Consider the following 15362-nt stretch of genomic DNA (forward strand, 5'->3'; position numbering starts at 1 on the left):
CACTGAGCGTAAACAAAGTGTTCAAGTAGCGTGGGAATGCAACCCCTAATCCTAGCTGGAGTTTGAGCGTCTGGTTCAGAGTTTGCTCAAGAGTTTACCTTTCACAGATGCGCAAAGATGAATGTTGAGGGTGCACGCTTCAAGGCGCCTTACAGTGCAGGGAGTGATTAGAGACGATTCGTGACGTGTGCTCGTTCCCATATACCGTACGCCCCGGGTTGCAGTGCTAGGATGACGTCCAATACCGCTTCGGCACGTAACGGCATTATATTCAAGTGCAGGACGTGAGGGTTTTATTTTGTTCGTTTTGTTCTGCTCTGCTTTGCTTTGTTTTGCTTTCCATGGCGTTCGTAAGAGCGTCAATAAAAAGGCGATTCCAGCGTCTAACACGAATATAAGAGCTATTTCAAGTGCGGCTTCTAAAATGCTTGTAGACATTTGTCTGTTGTTGATTGTTTTTTTGTGTCTAACAAAGTGCCATTTTCCTGTCCGGACGGGGAGACTTTATCATTCCCACATGAAGCAACCCTTAAGTCCTCTGAGGCGTGTCTGTCTGCAAGGTTTGTATTTTGGAAAGGTTTTTTTTTAACGGAGAACGACTTTGAAAAAGATTTCCGCCGGCGTCTCGCGATCCGTGTGAGATTGTAGCAAGAACATGGTGCGGCTTCTTAAATGCTTGTGGACATTTGTCTGTTGTTGATTGTTTCTTTGTGTCTAACAAAGTGCCATTTTCCTGTCCGGACGGGGAGACTTTATCATTCCCACATGAAGCCACCCTTAAGTCCTCTGAGGCGTGTCTGTCTGCAAGTCTTGTATTTTGGAAAGGTTTTTTTTTTAATGGAGAACGACTTTGAAAAAGGTTTCCGCCGGCGCCTCGCGATCCATGTGAGATTGTAGCAAGAACGCAGCAACAGTGGCGCGCGCTGTAGTCGTGGCCGAGTGGTTAAGGCGATGGACTAAAAATCCATTGGGGTCTCCCTGCGCAGGTTCGAATCCTGCCGACTACGGTGTCCTCCTCACGTCGTCGTGTGTCGGCGCAAGCAAGTGCCTTTCTGCTTTTCCTGGTGGTTTTAAAACGCGAGATCGCTTGTACCCGCTGCCTTGGAAAGAAATGTCTACATGTTTACTTGCACATTGTCTATTGTTTGTTTGTATATTGTCTTGATGCACTGTTTGCACTTTGTCTTGTTTTTGTCTTGTTTTTTACACTTGTTTTACAATCGAGAGACCTTCTGTAAGTAAGAATTCCATTGTACCAGTACCGGTTACATATGGCAATAAAGTTCAAGTTCAAATGCTTCAGCGTCCGCAAACTGCATTTTGCAGCTGGAAGCAGATGGCGACGCTTTTTGCGGTCGCGTGTCTTGTGCCCCATTTCCGGCCTTTAACATCGAATCAATAAAGCTGTTAGAACCGACACCATAGGTGCTTTTCTTACAACTTTCGATCTGACTCAGTTTCGGAATGCAATTCCTGAACACTGCGAGAGACAACCTACAGATGCAGCCATTCAAAATGAGCGGTAAAAACCCGTGGTACAGTAACCAACCCGCAGGGCACCGTAGGGCACCGCGGTAAGTGATTGGTTGGCCAAAATGACCGACAGGGGCACTCGTGGTGCATTGGTTAGTAGTGAAAAGATTTAATCATCTAATATCTGTACTGTGCACATTTTAATCCGCTTAGTTTTGAATATTTATATGGAATTTTACCACTAAAGGGAAATTTTAGTAGCTGAGCATAAAAAGAAGAGGAGCATAACGCATCTGAAGGTCATAAACGATATTAATTTAGGAACATAAACATTACTGTATGTACATAAACTGTACTGTGTATGGCTGGTCTTGATAGTTTAAAGAAAAAATTCACACCAGTCTTCCATTTCTCCCTAAACATTTTAAGCATGTAAGTTTTATGAAACGGTACCCAAATATGTGATTGCTGTATAGAATGAATTTTAATTTTTAAAAATTATTTAACACGAAAATTAAGCTGTTTACATCTTCCGCCTGAGAACAGTCACCCGTTGCTACCCAACGCAGAAACACAGCCAGTAACTAGCAAAGAGAGGACATTAGCTAGCCAATATGATAAAGAAATAAATGATTATTTTGTTTATTTCTTTTGCACATTTATTTGAACATTTCCATCGATTGTACAAGCACTTGGAAACTGTCCAATCCCTAGTTCATCAAGCATTTACCGGTCTGGTGCCGGTCTGTGTCTTCTAGGATATAATGCCAGCGAACTCTTGTTTTTATGTCCACTATAACTACGCTGGGCAAACGTTCCGAGGTCAAATTCTTCCAGCACGGGGGTACCTTTAAAGCGGAGACGACGGCACCGAAATTTTTTGGCGCGCCTTCTCTTTAAAGCCCTGGCCAAATATGAAGACAGTACGTACAGTTATAATTCAAACGGAATTAAAAACTACACATCCCAGTTACCATGGTGGTGCATGTGATCATTGCGTTTAACCAACGAAACAGGGCGAAAAATCAGTCACATGACTTTGGGGCAGAGTTTCGAAAGCTTAACCTATCAGCAACAAAGCAAAATTTACACGATAGGCTACCTCAAACTGTCAGTTACACGACTGTGTATGTCGCTTAAGCCACTCCTATTTGGCATTTTAGTTATGGAGGCGAGAAGACGCCCCCCCTCTGGGTGTCTGATTTGCCGCCATCTTTAACTGTTCGGTGTCCGAATCGGAGTAGCTACGCGTACGAAATAAAGTTAATCCCAACTACAAAACATATATTTTTGTGGTAAGAGGGCGCAAAACATCAGTATTTACTGCTATTAATTACTGTACGATTTATAGTTGAAATCTGAGCCTAGATATAAAGTTAGATATAAAGTTAAAATCTCGACAAAGCAATGTAGGAAATACAGAGAAAATAAATCCTTTCTGACATCTAAAATCAGTTTCGATCAAGGTCTCTAAAACGAACAAGAAAAAGAGGATTTTCGGAGGGCAATTACGCTGTGTTTATATAGAATAACTGATTTATGAGCAATCTAATTTCTTGTTCGTTTAAAACAGTGAAATGTCAGCTGCAAAAGATCGCACCAGAAACAGCACTCTCTCTGCCTGTCATAGACGTTCAGTAAAGGCTGAATGAAGTCATGTCAAGTACAATAATTCGGTGATCAATAATAACAGTTGTAGGACAGTATATAAGGAGGATAAGGATTTTGAAGTTGACTCGAAATCTGATAGGTAACCAGTGCAAGGACTTGAAAACAGGTGTAATGCATCCCTGATAGGATTCTTGCTGTCATATTCTGAACATATTGAAGATTGCTCAGTGTGGATTTAATTTCCCCAGTGAACAGGATGTGCATTTATTAATTCTAGAAAAAAATCCTTTCTTGATTTCTCTAGTTCCCTTTAAAATAAACTATTATTCCACAATGCAGAGTATTACATGGCCAGTATTTACACATGATATTTGTGATTTAAAGAAATTAACACAAGCAGCTTTTGGAGATTTAAGTGTTGGCTGAGTTATTGCAGGATAAAAGACTAGAGATGTTGGCAAGAAGAAGATAATTTGGGGAAAGCTGAGGAATACACTTATAACAAGAACACTTCCTAATGGGGTTAGGCATACTTTTGATGAAGATGATGAAGTTAACAGACTATATGTTTACATAGATACTGAAATAAGGATTGTATTTTAGATTATGTGTAGTTGCTGGCATTGAACTGTGTGTTGGATGCACATGAATTGAAGGAATGGGCAAACATAGCTGATGCGGATCCACAGAGCCAGCATATTAAGATGTTTATACTTAGAGGCAATTTGTTTAAATAACTAGGTATGGATACTGATGTGCAAGAGAGGTGGAAAGGCTGTTTCCTTAAGCAAGCACTATAAAATATTTTATTCTCAGTGAGATGCTGCCATTTCATCGTGGGTTTCTAACACTGTGTATAGTTCCATCCACACAGTGCCTTTACTTCCATCCATTTCTAATCTCTTTATCCAGTACAGAGGATTTGGAGCCTATCCCAGTAAGCAACGGACACAAGGCAGAATACACCCTGGACATAGCGCCAGTCCATCACAGGACAGACAGACACAAACACACACACACCAGGGCCAGTTTTCCCATAAACCAATTAACTTACCAGTATGTTTTGGAGTGCGAGAGGGAGTCATATCACACATATGGAGAAAAACCATGTAACCCAGAGAGAACATGTAAACCCCTCACACACAGGATGGCAGGAATTGAACCTAGGACCCCAGTGCTGCAAGATAGCAATGCTAACCACTTCGCCACCATTATAAATGGATGGATATCTTAGTTATCTTTCTAGTTCACAGGTTTGCATGCATAATTTAATTTTGAAAGCCACTGAGACATCAGGTACTACTGTTGTATTTATGAAAAAGAAACAAAACAAAAAAACATACTAACAACTGAGCCATCCTACTCCTTAGTTAATACATTTTATTATTCATAAACAGTTAACATTGTTAGCAAAATATTTTGAATTATATTTAACCCTATTTTTTCTTTAGTTTTGTATTTAACTTATTATATGATAGTCAGACTTAATGTATATTTGAACAATGAAAATATATTTTTACAAGATGCGGGGGAAAGTGCAACAGCTTATTACAGTGCTAAATTTAATATTATCGATTGCTAATAGTTTATGCTAACACTTAACTTTCTTAATTAGATCTATTTAAAACAGTGAACTAAGTGTAACATACAGATGCAGCCATTCAAAGTGCGCGGTACAGACACCGCGGTACAGATACCGCAGGTATGATGACGCGGGATACCACGGTGCGTGATTGGTTGACCGACAGGGGCACTCATGGTCCATTGGTCTGTCGTAGAAAGACTTACTGTAAACATCTTTACTGTGCTCGTTGTAGATATTGAATTTTACCACTGAAGGGAAATCTTAGTAGCTGAGCATAAAAAGAATAGGAGCATACTGTAACGCGTGTGAAGGCCATAAACGATATTAATTTTGGAACATAAACATACAGTATATAGCTGGTCTTGGTACTTTAAAGAAAAAAATACACACCAGTATTCCATTTCTCCCTAAACATTGTAAGCTTCGAAGTCTTTAACTAACGTGATACCGGAGTCAACAAGCATACTTTTAGAATTTGATTAAAAGGGAATATAATATGGAATCGCGTATCTCAAGAATTTAATAACGGTATGATTATATCCGTGTACTGCGGCAGGGCTGTGTAGGGCTGTTTCGCCTGCCTGATCATGCGAGCTGTCTTGTAGCCTACTGGTCTAGGTGCGTACCTACCAACTGGCAGGTTGTGTGTTCGAATCCAGCTGGTGCTGGACTTTTATTTTAACAAACATTTCTTCGAAAAAATAGGTAAGCGATATTATGGACAATCAGTTGACAAATCCATTTCCTTTTTCTGATCACTCGCTTTCTGGCTACACATCTCACCTGTCCTGTTCTTTGTTTTCCTGGTTTGCTGATTATGCCTGCTGCGGTCCATTCCTACCCTCACACCTAAAGAAAACTATTTTAAATTTCTTGGCGCAGTTCATTAACCCTTGTATGTGCTGTCCGCGCCCAAAATGCAATTTTAAGAAAGTCAAAAACCGTGCTCAAATGCAATTTTCAAAGTGCAATGAAATACAATATTGTTGTCGCTGCTGTTCTGGTTGTTTTTATCCCGTAAAGCGTTTTGAGAAGCCACCTTTAAAGGCGATATATGTTGTAGAACCGCTGATTCTTATGGAATGTGTTCCGCAGGAGATTCAAATTTTTATTTATTTTTTAATCGCGTATCTAAGGAAGTCTCAGTATAACTTTGTTCATGAACAAACAGTGGCATGTTACATTGTCATTGTTTTTTTTAACAAGGCTCGCCAGCTAATGTGAATCGAAACCTGTCTTGCTAGCTTTTAAAGTCGTGCATGTGTAAACGACAATTGAAAAAGAGAAAAAAAGACCTGACTGACAAGCCGATACATACTCTTAGAGTTTGATTAATAGGGAATATAATACGAAAAAACCATAAGGGACTTAAAAGCTAAAGGAGATGCTTCATATTGCTTGACTAATTTTAAAAACTAAGTTATAAATGCAGACGCTCCCTCGGTGACGCGCCGGGTGTAAATATCAAAGTATACATTCCCAACAAGAATTGTACCCATCTGTCATGCAAATAAAACACCTTGAATTGAATTGAATTGAGGGAGATAGGGGGACAAATATACTGTAGACAGGCCTCAAGGCAAATAAGATACTTATGGGTACGCAGGCATTCAAGACAGCAACATACAAAACGTTTGCACGTACTGAGTTAAGTTATTACTTGGTTTTCAAAGTGCAATGAAATACAATATTGTTGTTGCTGCTGTTCTGGTTGTTTTTATCCCGTAAAGCGTTTTGAGAAGCCACCTTTAAAGGCGATATATGTTGTAGAACCGCTGATTCTTATGGAATGTGTTCCGCAGGAGATTCAAATTTTTATTTATTTTTTAATCGCGTATCTAAGGAAATCTCAGTATAACTTTGTTCATGAACAAACAGTGGCATGTTACATTGTCATTGTTTTTTTTAACAAGGCTCGCCAGCTAATGTGAATCGAAACCTGTCATGCTAGCTTTTAAAGTCGTGCATGTGTAAACGACAATTGAAATAGAGAAAAAAAGACCTGACTGACAAGATTTAATTAATGCAGATCAGTAAATCAAGGGACAAAACAACTATTGCGCCCGGGTCCTCAATGCGCTTTGATGTGCTAATGCGTTGGTTTAACAGTCCGGGTGTGGCAAGCCCCCAATGTCTCCCGACTTCGGCAAAAGGCACCCGCCTTTCATTGGAAGACAATGAACACACTCTAGCCGTACAGGTGAATATAGCATAAAAGACACCAAGGGATTGGGTGAGCTCCCATCGCAAAAAAAAAAACTGCGAACCTGCACTACAGCGACCATAGTACAGTATGGAGACCAAGACCTTTTACGGGAAGAGACGAGGTGCTTCTGCCGCCCCAGCTTCCAAAGAGCGAAGGGTAAGCAAATACAGCAGACTTCATCTGAAATACGCGATTACAGCGCATATTACAAGGTATTATTGCCGTTTTGAATTTTAAATTCAATTATAATTATTTCTTCGTAGCCTGTTCTTCAAGAAAACACCGCACGGGCGAAACGATCTACCACAAGGACAGTAAAAAAGAAAGCGGTAAGACGGAAAAAAAGAAAAGTTTATTTTGACTTCTGTTCCGCGACTGATGAATACTACTGTGTGACTTTATTTCTTACATGACTTATGTTATTTTGCCACAGGCCGTGGGTCTCTGCTCTCGGCCACTGGCCAGGGTGCCAACCTGTAGAAGCAGCACCTGTATGGAGACATTTCGGCAGCAGCGGGAGCAATACGATGCATTACTGGGGAGGACTGGGAGGCTAGAGACACTCCTGAAAATGCAGAGGAAGGAGACAGTATGTTCCAGCAGTCAAACAGTTGAGCAGCTGTCTCCTGAAAAGTGCCTCTCCCCGCCGCGCAGGTTGCAATGCCTGGCGGAAGCTCTGCCCCCCGCAGAGCACACACCGCCTCAGGACACTCCATCCCGGCCTCTCAGTTCACCACCGCGCAGGACTCTGTTGATGCTGTCCCCGCCGGCTATCTCCCCCCAGGAAGCACAGCGGAATTCACAGATGCCAGTGGGACGAATAATTCTCCCAGATGTCCAACTGCTACCCATCACCCAGGAGATGGAGGGGGGGTTGTACTTGCAGTGCATCGGCATAGACGGGAAAGCAAGAGCCGACCGCTACGCCGCCCTCGTGTTTCGAAATCTTGTGACTTTTGAAATTTACTGGGGGTGGACCACGTCTGTAAATTTCGATGGGTCCAGAGGCAAAAGTGCCTTGCCTTGCAATCTCCGGGAAACCATTAGTACGATGGTGAATCGGAGATTCTCAACCCTTGCTGCGTACGACTGGAAAAGAATTCGTGATCGGATCAACGAAATGCTTCGTAGGAGGAGGCGGTCTTTTCCTCTTGTCTAACAGTCTGTCCACAAACAAAACATTCCTGTTAGACAAGAGGAATTGAAAAAAAAACAATGTTGTCAATGAAAACCGGTGTGTGTGTCTCTCCCTGCTGGATGTCCCTCTCACAAACTGCTGAATGAATAAAATAATTTTATTGAAAACGAGTTTGCGATTGTCTGGTCTTTAAATTCTGGAGATACGCGATTCCATATTATATTCCCTTTTAATCAAATTCTAAAAGTATGCTTGTTGACTCCGGTATCGCGTTAGTTAAAGACTTCGATGCTTAAAATGTTTAGGGAGAAATGGAATACTGGTGTGTATGTTTTCTTTAAAGTACCGAGACCAGCCATATACTGTATGTTTAAGTTCCAAAATTAATATCGTTTATGGGCTTCACACGCGTTGCAGTATGCTCAGGCACTAAGTAAAAGGAGATGCTTCGTATTGCTTGACTAATTTTAAAAACTAAGTTATAAATGCAGGCGCTGCTCTGGTGCGTCGGCTCCTACACAGTGCCTGTCTGCTGTAAGCGTTACAATATACATACCCAACACTGCTTGTACCCATCTGTCATGCAAATAAAACACCTTGAATTGAATTGAATTGAGGGGAGAAGGGGGGGATACTAAAGCCAATACTGGCTCAATGGGCTTTGACGTGCTAATGCGTTGGTTTAACAGTCCGGGTGTGGCAGGCTTCCAATGTCGACTCGATTGGAAGACAATGAACGTACAGATGCAGCCATTCAAAATGCGTGCGTTATTTTGCGGCATACCCCGGTGGGCGTGTCGCGGCATCACGCAGTGTCACGCAGTGTGACGTGGTTAATCGCGCGTCATTTGACGCTCTGCCGGAAACTATCCGGCGTCACCTTGTAAAACCGCCAGGGGGAGCTTAACCTCTCATGTACAGCATTTGAGCCTTTAATTTTGAACAGTGTATTACAGCATGTTAATCTTCAGTCATTAAAATGTTGGTATATTTTATGAAAGCAAGATTGCTCAGTTGGACAAAAGTACACAACCTACCTTTATCAGAAATATTTATGCATCAAAGCCTTTACCGAAGATATTACTAATAGTATTAATAATGGATGACTTTGGACAAGCTGTATACTCAAAGTATAATTTCTTTAGCACATTTGTACAAGCACTTGGAATCTGTCCAAGCCATACTTTGTCAGGCATTTTGTTTTACTTCAACGGGCATAAAAACTTCCTTGCTTTTAACAGGGCGTTTCATAATTTCTAACTACGAAAATGATTTAAAATGCGACACCTATCATTCAACTAGAGCTTAAAATATCACAAGGAAAAATACACACCGGTATTCCATTTCTCCCTAAACATTGTAAGCTTCGAAGTCTTTAACTAACGTGATACCGGAGTCAACAAGCATACTTTTAGAATTTGATTAAAAGGGAATATAATATGGAATCGCGTATCTCAAGAATTTAATAACGGTATGATTATATCCGTGTACTGCGGCAGGGCTGTGTAGGGCTGTTTCGCCTGCCTGCTCATGCGAGCTGACTGTAGCTGACTGGTCTAGGTGCGTGCCTGCCAACGGGCAGGGTGTGTGCTCGAATCCAGCTGGTGCTGAACCTTCCAGTTTTATTTATTTATTTTTTAATCGCGTAACATATTACCGTATGCAAACTGTACTGTATACAGTATGTATATGTATATTTAATGTCTTAACTGTGCCCGTTTAATTGAATATTAAAAAATTATTTAACACGAACATTAAGCTGTTTACATCTTCCGCCTGAGAACAGTCACCCGTTGCTACCCAACGCAGAATGGTGATTGGCTGACACCATCTGACACCCCTCTGATTGGAGAAAAAAGACGTGCTAGTTTGCTATACATACTGTAACAGGAAGAGGATTTCTTTCTATTCAAAACGTGTATTTTAAAAGTTTAAGAAGTAAAAACTTTACAGCGTACACAGATTTCTAAACTGATCAGGATCGTTATCTTTGTCTTATGCATAATAATATTCACCGCTCTGTGCAGCAAATTAATAATAAACTTTATTTTATATAGCGTTTTAAACGAATAAGTAATTAGATTGCTCATAAACCTAATCACTTGCTTTTTCTTTTTATTTAGGCTCAGATTTCAACTATAGATCGTATTATTAATAACCATAATAACAACCAACCAACAAAAACAACCATATAAACATAATACCAACCAAAAACATAGATAACAACCACAATACAAAATCAAATATATCAAACCATTTTACTCTCGCAAAGTCCTCCAATTATCATAATCCCGCCCCTTATGCAAAACCAAACCTTCCTCCCATCCCAGTTTATCCTGTTTATCATAAACAAAATCCACCTCAATTTTCAACATAAAGCATTACACAAAATCAATACCTCAACACTCCATACTCAACAACGATAATTCACAAACAGCCAGAACATGTAACTACACATTCCCAAACAGACCTAATTTCCATAGCCCCGCCCCTTATGCAAAACCAACATCCCTCCCCTGTTCTCTCTCTCCCCTGGCGGTTGTAATTGTTTTTATTTTCAAATAAATTTTAGCAAAGTCATGCATTTTAAAAATCTTAAGATTTTTATATTTATGTCTTTATTTAGTGGTTTCATTAGTGACAAAGGCTAAACTTTCTTGGAAAAATGTCTTTTATGTAAACCATGTTTGCTATTTATTCATTCAGGGCTAAAATATGTTCATTGTATTCTAATGAAAGAAGGGTTCCTTTCGCCGTAGTCGGGAGCCTAGCCTTTAACTAGTAAGTACTGTACTTACTGGGTTTTTGAGGGGGGGGGGAGTGTCTTTCGCTGGAAATCTCGCCTCCTACTTTGAAAATACCCGTGAGACCGGTTCAATTCGTCGCAGCCAGCACTCCTGCAGAGAGGGGGGTTGTACTTGCAGTGTATGCAGTACACGCGTTATGCTCTTCGTTAATGTCTAAGCCGGAACATATCATTATATCTCATTTTGTATTTCTTAAAAAAAATCGTTTTCCCAGCCTAACAGTATTGTTTTTAACCTGTAAATTTGCTGGACAGAGAGGTGAACATTATTACACAGAAGACAAAGATAGCGATTTACGTTGCATTGTGTATCGTGCTGCTTTAATACAGTTTTAAATAATTGGAAGTCTAAACAGTATCAGCTTTATTTATGGGTTTTAAATAAAGGTGATTTAAACGCGATTTAAATCAATATAAATGTTTATATTGTAACGCATAGGTGACTATTCATTGTTATTAAAATGACTTAAATTCGATCATGTTGTGATATTTAGAAATATACATTTGTTTGGTGCGAGTGAAGTTTTATTTAATCTCTGAGCCATACTGATTCTTCTGGAAGCCAGTTTCCGCCAGGGAGTAAAAAAAAACACACTATGGTATTCTCTCCAATGCAGTGCAGTTAAAAACATACCTCTGATGCTGCTCCTAAATGAATATCGTTTATGACCATCAGAAGCTTTATGCTCCTTTTCTTTTTTCCAGTGGATTGAACAGGGAGAGGCATTTCATGATGTACTTTTCACTGATGAAACAACAGTGGCTCTGGAACAGTTTTCAACCATGTCGTTTTATAAAAAGGGGAGATATGTACACGTTACTGAAGCTAAACGTTTAGCCTTTGTCACTAATGTAAACACTAAATAAAGACGTATAGAAATCCCTACGTTACAGACTGTATATGGCTGGTATTGGTAGTTTAAAGAAAAAATACACACCAGTATTCCACTTTCTCCCTAAACATTTTAAGCATCAGAGTCTTACATGTGGTTATTTATTGCATAATTTAATTTTGAAAGCCACTGAGACATCAGGTACTACTGTTGTATGGTACAAGTGTGGTACTTTTAGGGGTACCACGGTACAGAACACTAGTTATTTAAATATGATTGATAGATAAATAGGCCCACTTTATTCATCCTGAAGAAGATAGAAGACATCCTGATGTCTTAACACAGATACTACAGTGCTTAAGTACTACTCACGTATATGTTTCTAGGTTTATATTATGCATTTCATACGGTCAAATTACTTTTGAGCAACTAATAAGAAGCGCGAAACGGTATGCGTTTTAGTTTCGTTTCGTGCTGGGACCCGTGGATTGATTAGAGATATCAAGTACATACAAGTCATTTTTTAAATGTTGTAGTTCGTCTTGAAAAAATGTTACGAGTACATCATCTATCAACAATTACACAGGTTCTGTTTCCATATTGCGGATTTTGGTTACGTAATATTATGTTCTAGATTTCACGTTGTGAATATATGATTTGGGCAAACAGAGCCGCAAAGAAGTACATTATGGGTGGTTGTTTTTTTTTTGCAGTTTTATCTAGAACAAGCGATGCTTAAACCTTTGTCTGATTCTTGTGAAACTATCCACACGACAGTTACAGTACCTAGGAGTTGACTTCAGTGATGTCACTGATGGGATGTTTCTAAAAATCCATCCTCTGTAAAACGTCTTCTCTAGTTGTCCTGCATATGTATTCGCTAATGAAGCTGTGTGTTCTGAGCCTGGATCTCTACATTTGTGTATGAACCAGCTTAGAGGGCTAAAGACAGCTTGTGTTTAAATTGAGTGTAAGGCAATTTATGCTTCTAAAGTCATGGTCACCATTTTTGTACTGTGCTGTAAACTTGTTCTGTGCCAAGTCACATTATTTTGTAGCGTTTTTATAGCGTTATCAAATCCGGTGGCGCGGTGTTAGTTTCCTGACTCCCATGTCACATGGTCTGTGATTGAAACCTGTAATACCGGTTTAATTCGTCACAGCCAGCACTCCGGTTGTAAAGTAGAAGCAGGCGAGATTTCCAGCGAAAAACACCTCCCCCTTCTTCAGGTGTGAGGGTCTTCTGCTCAGAATGAAACGCTAAAATGTAATGTAGGCTCTGAATGGGTTCAATTGTGATTTGGGCTTGATTAAGGTCGCTGCCTTTCATCTAAAACCCTACCTGAATCCTTCTAAACTAAAAATCAGTGTTAGTGAGTTCTAAATAAAGAGGTATCCAGGTAACAGTGAAACGGGCGGACAGTCTGGGGAGATCGCCCGTTTTCCATGTAAATAGTTCCCTGGTTCCGCACCCCTTGGTGTTTCTCTCGCTCTCTCTCGGGTCACCTGATCATTAGCTCGAAAGATTTCAGTGCTTTGTGTATATTCTAATGGTAGTGGGGGCAGGGTGTGTGGAAACAGGTTTGGTTGAAATTGCATTGGAGATCTATGTTCTTCACACCTGAAACATTTTCTCTGAAAGCATTTTCTTCGCTGTTTAACCGATCTTGTTACAGCATGTTACAGTTTACTATTATTAACCATATTAATTTTAAGTGCTTAATGTAAAATCTTGTAAAAATATATTTTCATTGTTCAAATATACATTAAGTCTGACTATCATATAATAAGTTAAATACAAAACTAAAGAAAAAATAGGGTTAAATATAATTCAAAATATTTTGCTAACAATGTTAACTGTTTATGAATAATAAAATGTATTAGCTAAGGAGTAGGATGGCACAGTTGTTAGTATGTTTTTTGTTTTGTTTCTTTTTCATAAATACAACAGTAGTACCTGATGTCTCAGTGGCTTTCAAAATTAAATTATGCATGCAAACCTGTGAACTAGAAAGATAACTAAGATATCCATCCATTTATAATGGTGGCAAAGTGGTTAGCATTGCTATCTTGCAGCACTGGGGTCCTAGGTTCAATTCCTGCCATCCTGTGTGTGTGGGGTTTACATGTTCTCTCTGGGTTACATGGTTTTTCTCCATATGTGTGATATGACTCCCTCTCGCACTCCAAAACATACTGGTAAGTTAATTAGTTTATGGGAAACCTGGCCCTGGTCTGTGTGTGTTTGTGTCTGTCTGTCCTGTGATGGACTGGCGCTATGTCCAGGGTGTATTCTGCCTTGTGTCCGTTGCTTACTGGGATAGGCTCCAAATCCTCTGTACTGGATAAAGAGATTAGAAATGGAAGTAAAGGCACTGTGTGGATGGAACTATACACAGTGTTAGAAACCCACTATGAAATGGCAGCATCTCACTGAGAATAAAATATTTTATACTGCTGGCTTAAGGAAACAGCCTTTCCACCTCTCTTGCACATCAGTATCCATACCTAGTTATTTAAACAAATTGCCTCTAATTATAAACATCTTAATATGCTGGCTCTGTGGATCCGCATCAGCTATGTTTGCCCATTCCTTCAATTCATGTGCATCCAACACACAGTTAAATGCCAGCAACTACACATAATCTAAAATACAATCCTTATTTCAGTATCTATGTAAACATATAGTCTGTTAACTTCATCATCTTCATCAAAAGTATGCCTAACCCCATTAGGAAGTGTTCTTGTTATAAGTGTATTCCTCAGCTTTCCCCAAACTATCTTCTTCTTGCCAACATCTCTAGTCTTTTATCCTGCAATAACTCAGCCAACACTTAAATCTCCAAAAGCTGCTTGTGTTAATTTCTTTAAATCACAAATATCATATGTAAATACTGGCCATGTAATACTCTGCATTGTGGAATAATAGTTTATTTTAAAGGGAACTAGAGAAACTAAGAACTAGAGAAATCAAGAAAGGCTTTTTTTCTAGAATTAATAAATGCACATCCTGTTCACTGGGGAAATTAAATCCACACTGAGCAATCTTCAATATGTTCACAATATGACAGCAAGAATCCTATCAGGGATGCATTACACCTGTTTTCAAGTCCTTGCACTGGTTACCTATCAGATTTCGAGTCAACTTCAAAATCCTTATCCTCCTTATGTACTGTCCTACAACTGGTATTATTGATCTCCGAATTATTGTACTTGACATGACTTCATTCAGCCTTTCCTGAACGTCTATGACAGGCAGAGAGAGTGCTGTTTCTGGTGCGATCTTTTACAGCTGACATTTCACTGTTTTAAACGAACAAGAAATTAGATTGCTCATAAATCACTTATTCTATATAAACACAGCGTAATTGCCCTCCGAAAATCTTCTTTTTCTTGTTCGTTTTAGAGACCTTGATCGAAACTGATTTTAGATGTCAGAAAGGATTTATTTTCTCTGTATTTCCTACATTGCTTTGTCGAGATTTTAACTTTATATCTAGGCTCAGATTTCAACTATAAATCGTACAGTAATTAATAGCAGTAAATACTGATGTTTATACATAAAAAAGTCATGCCTTGGAGTATAGACCCCCAAAGGAATGCCATAGACTCAAACTGCAAAATAAACACATACAGAAAGAAAGTATTTGTATTGTAATTGCAAATCCTGGTACTGTATGAGTGATTGGTATGACTTTCCTCATTACAAA

General features: G+C 39.4%; 1 non-coding gene across 1 annotated transcript; it reads left to right on the plus strand.

Moving 5' to 3' along the window:
* The first annotated feature begins 925 nt into the window (after window positions 1-925).
* On the plus strand, window positions 926-1007 carry trnaf-aaa (transfer RNA phenylalanine (anticodon AAA)). The gene has a single exon. It is a non-coding gene; the product is annotated as a tRNA-Phe (tRNA).
* Window positions 1008-15362: the final 14355 nt, after the last annotated feature.

Source organism: Atractosteus spatula, unplaced genomic scaffold (genome assembly GCF_055471065.1).
Source record: "Atractosteus spatula isolate fAtrSpa1 unplaced genomic scaffold, fAtrSpa1.hap1 Scaffold_8, whole genome shotgun sequence".
Lineage (NCBI taxonomy): Eukaryota > Metazoa > Chordata > Actinopteri > Semionotiformes > Lepisosteidae > Atractosteus > Atractosteus spatula.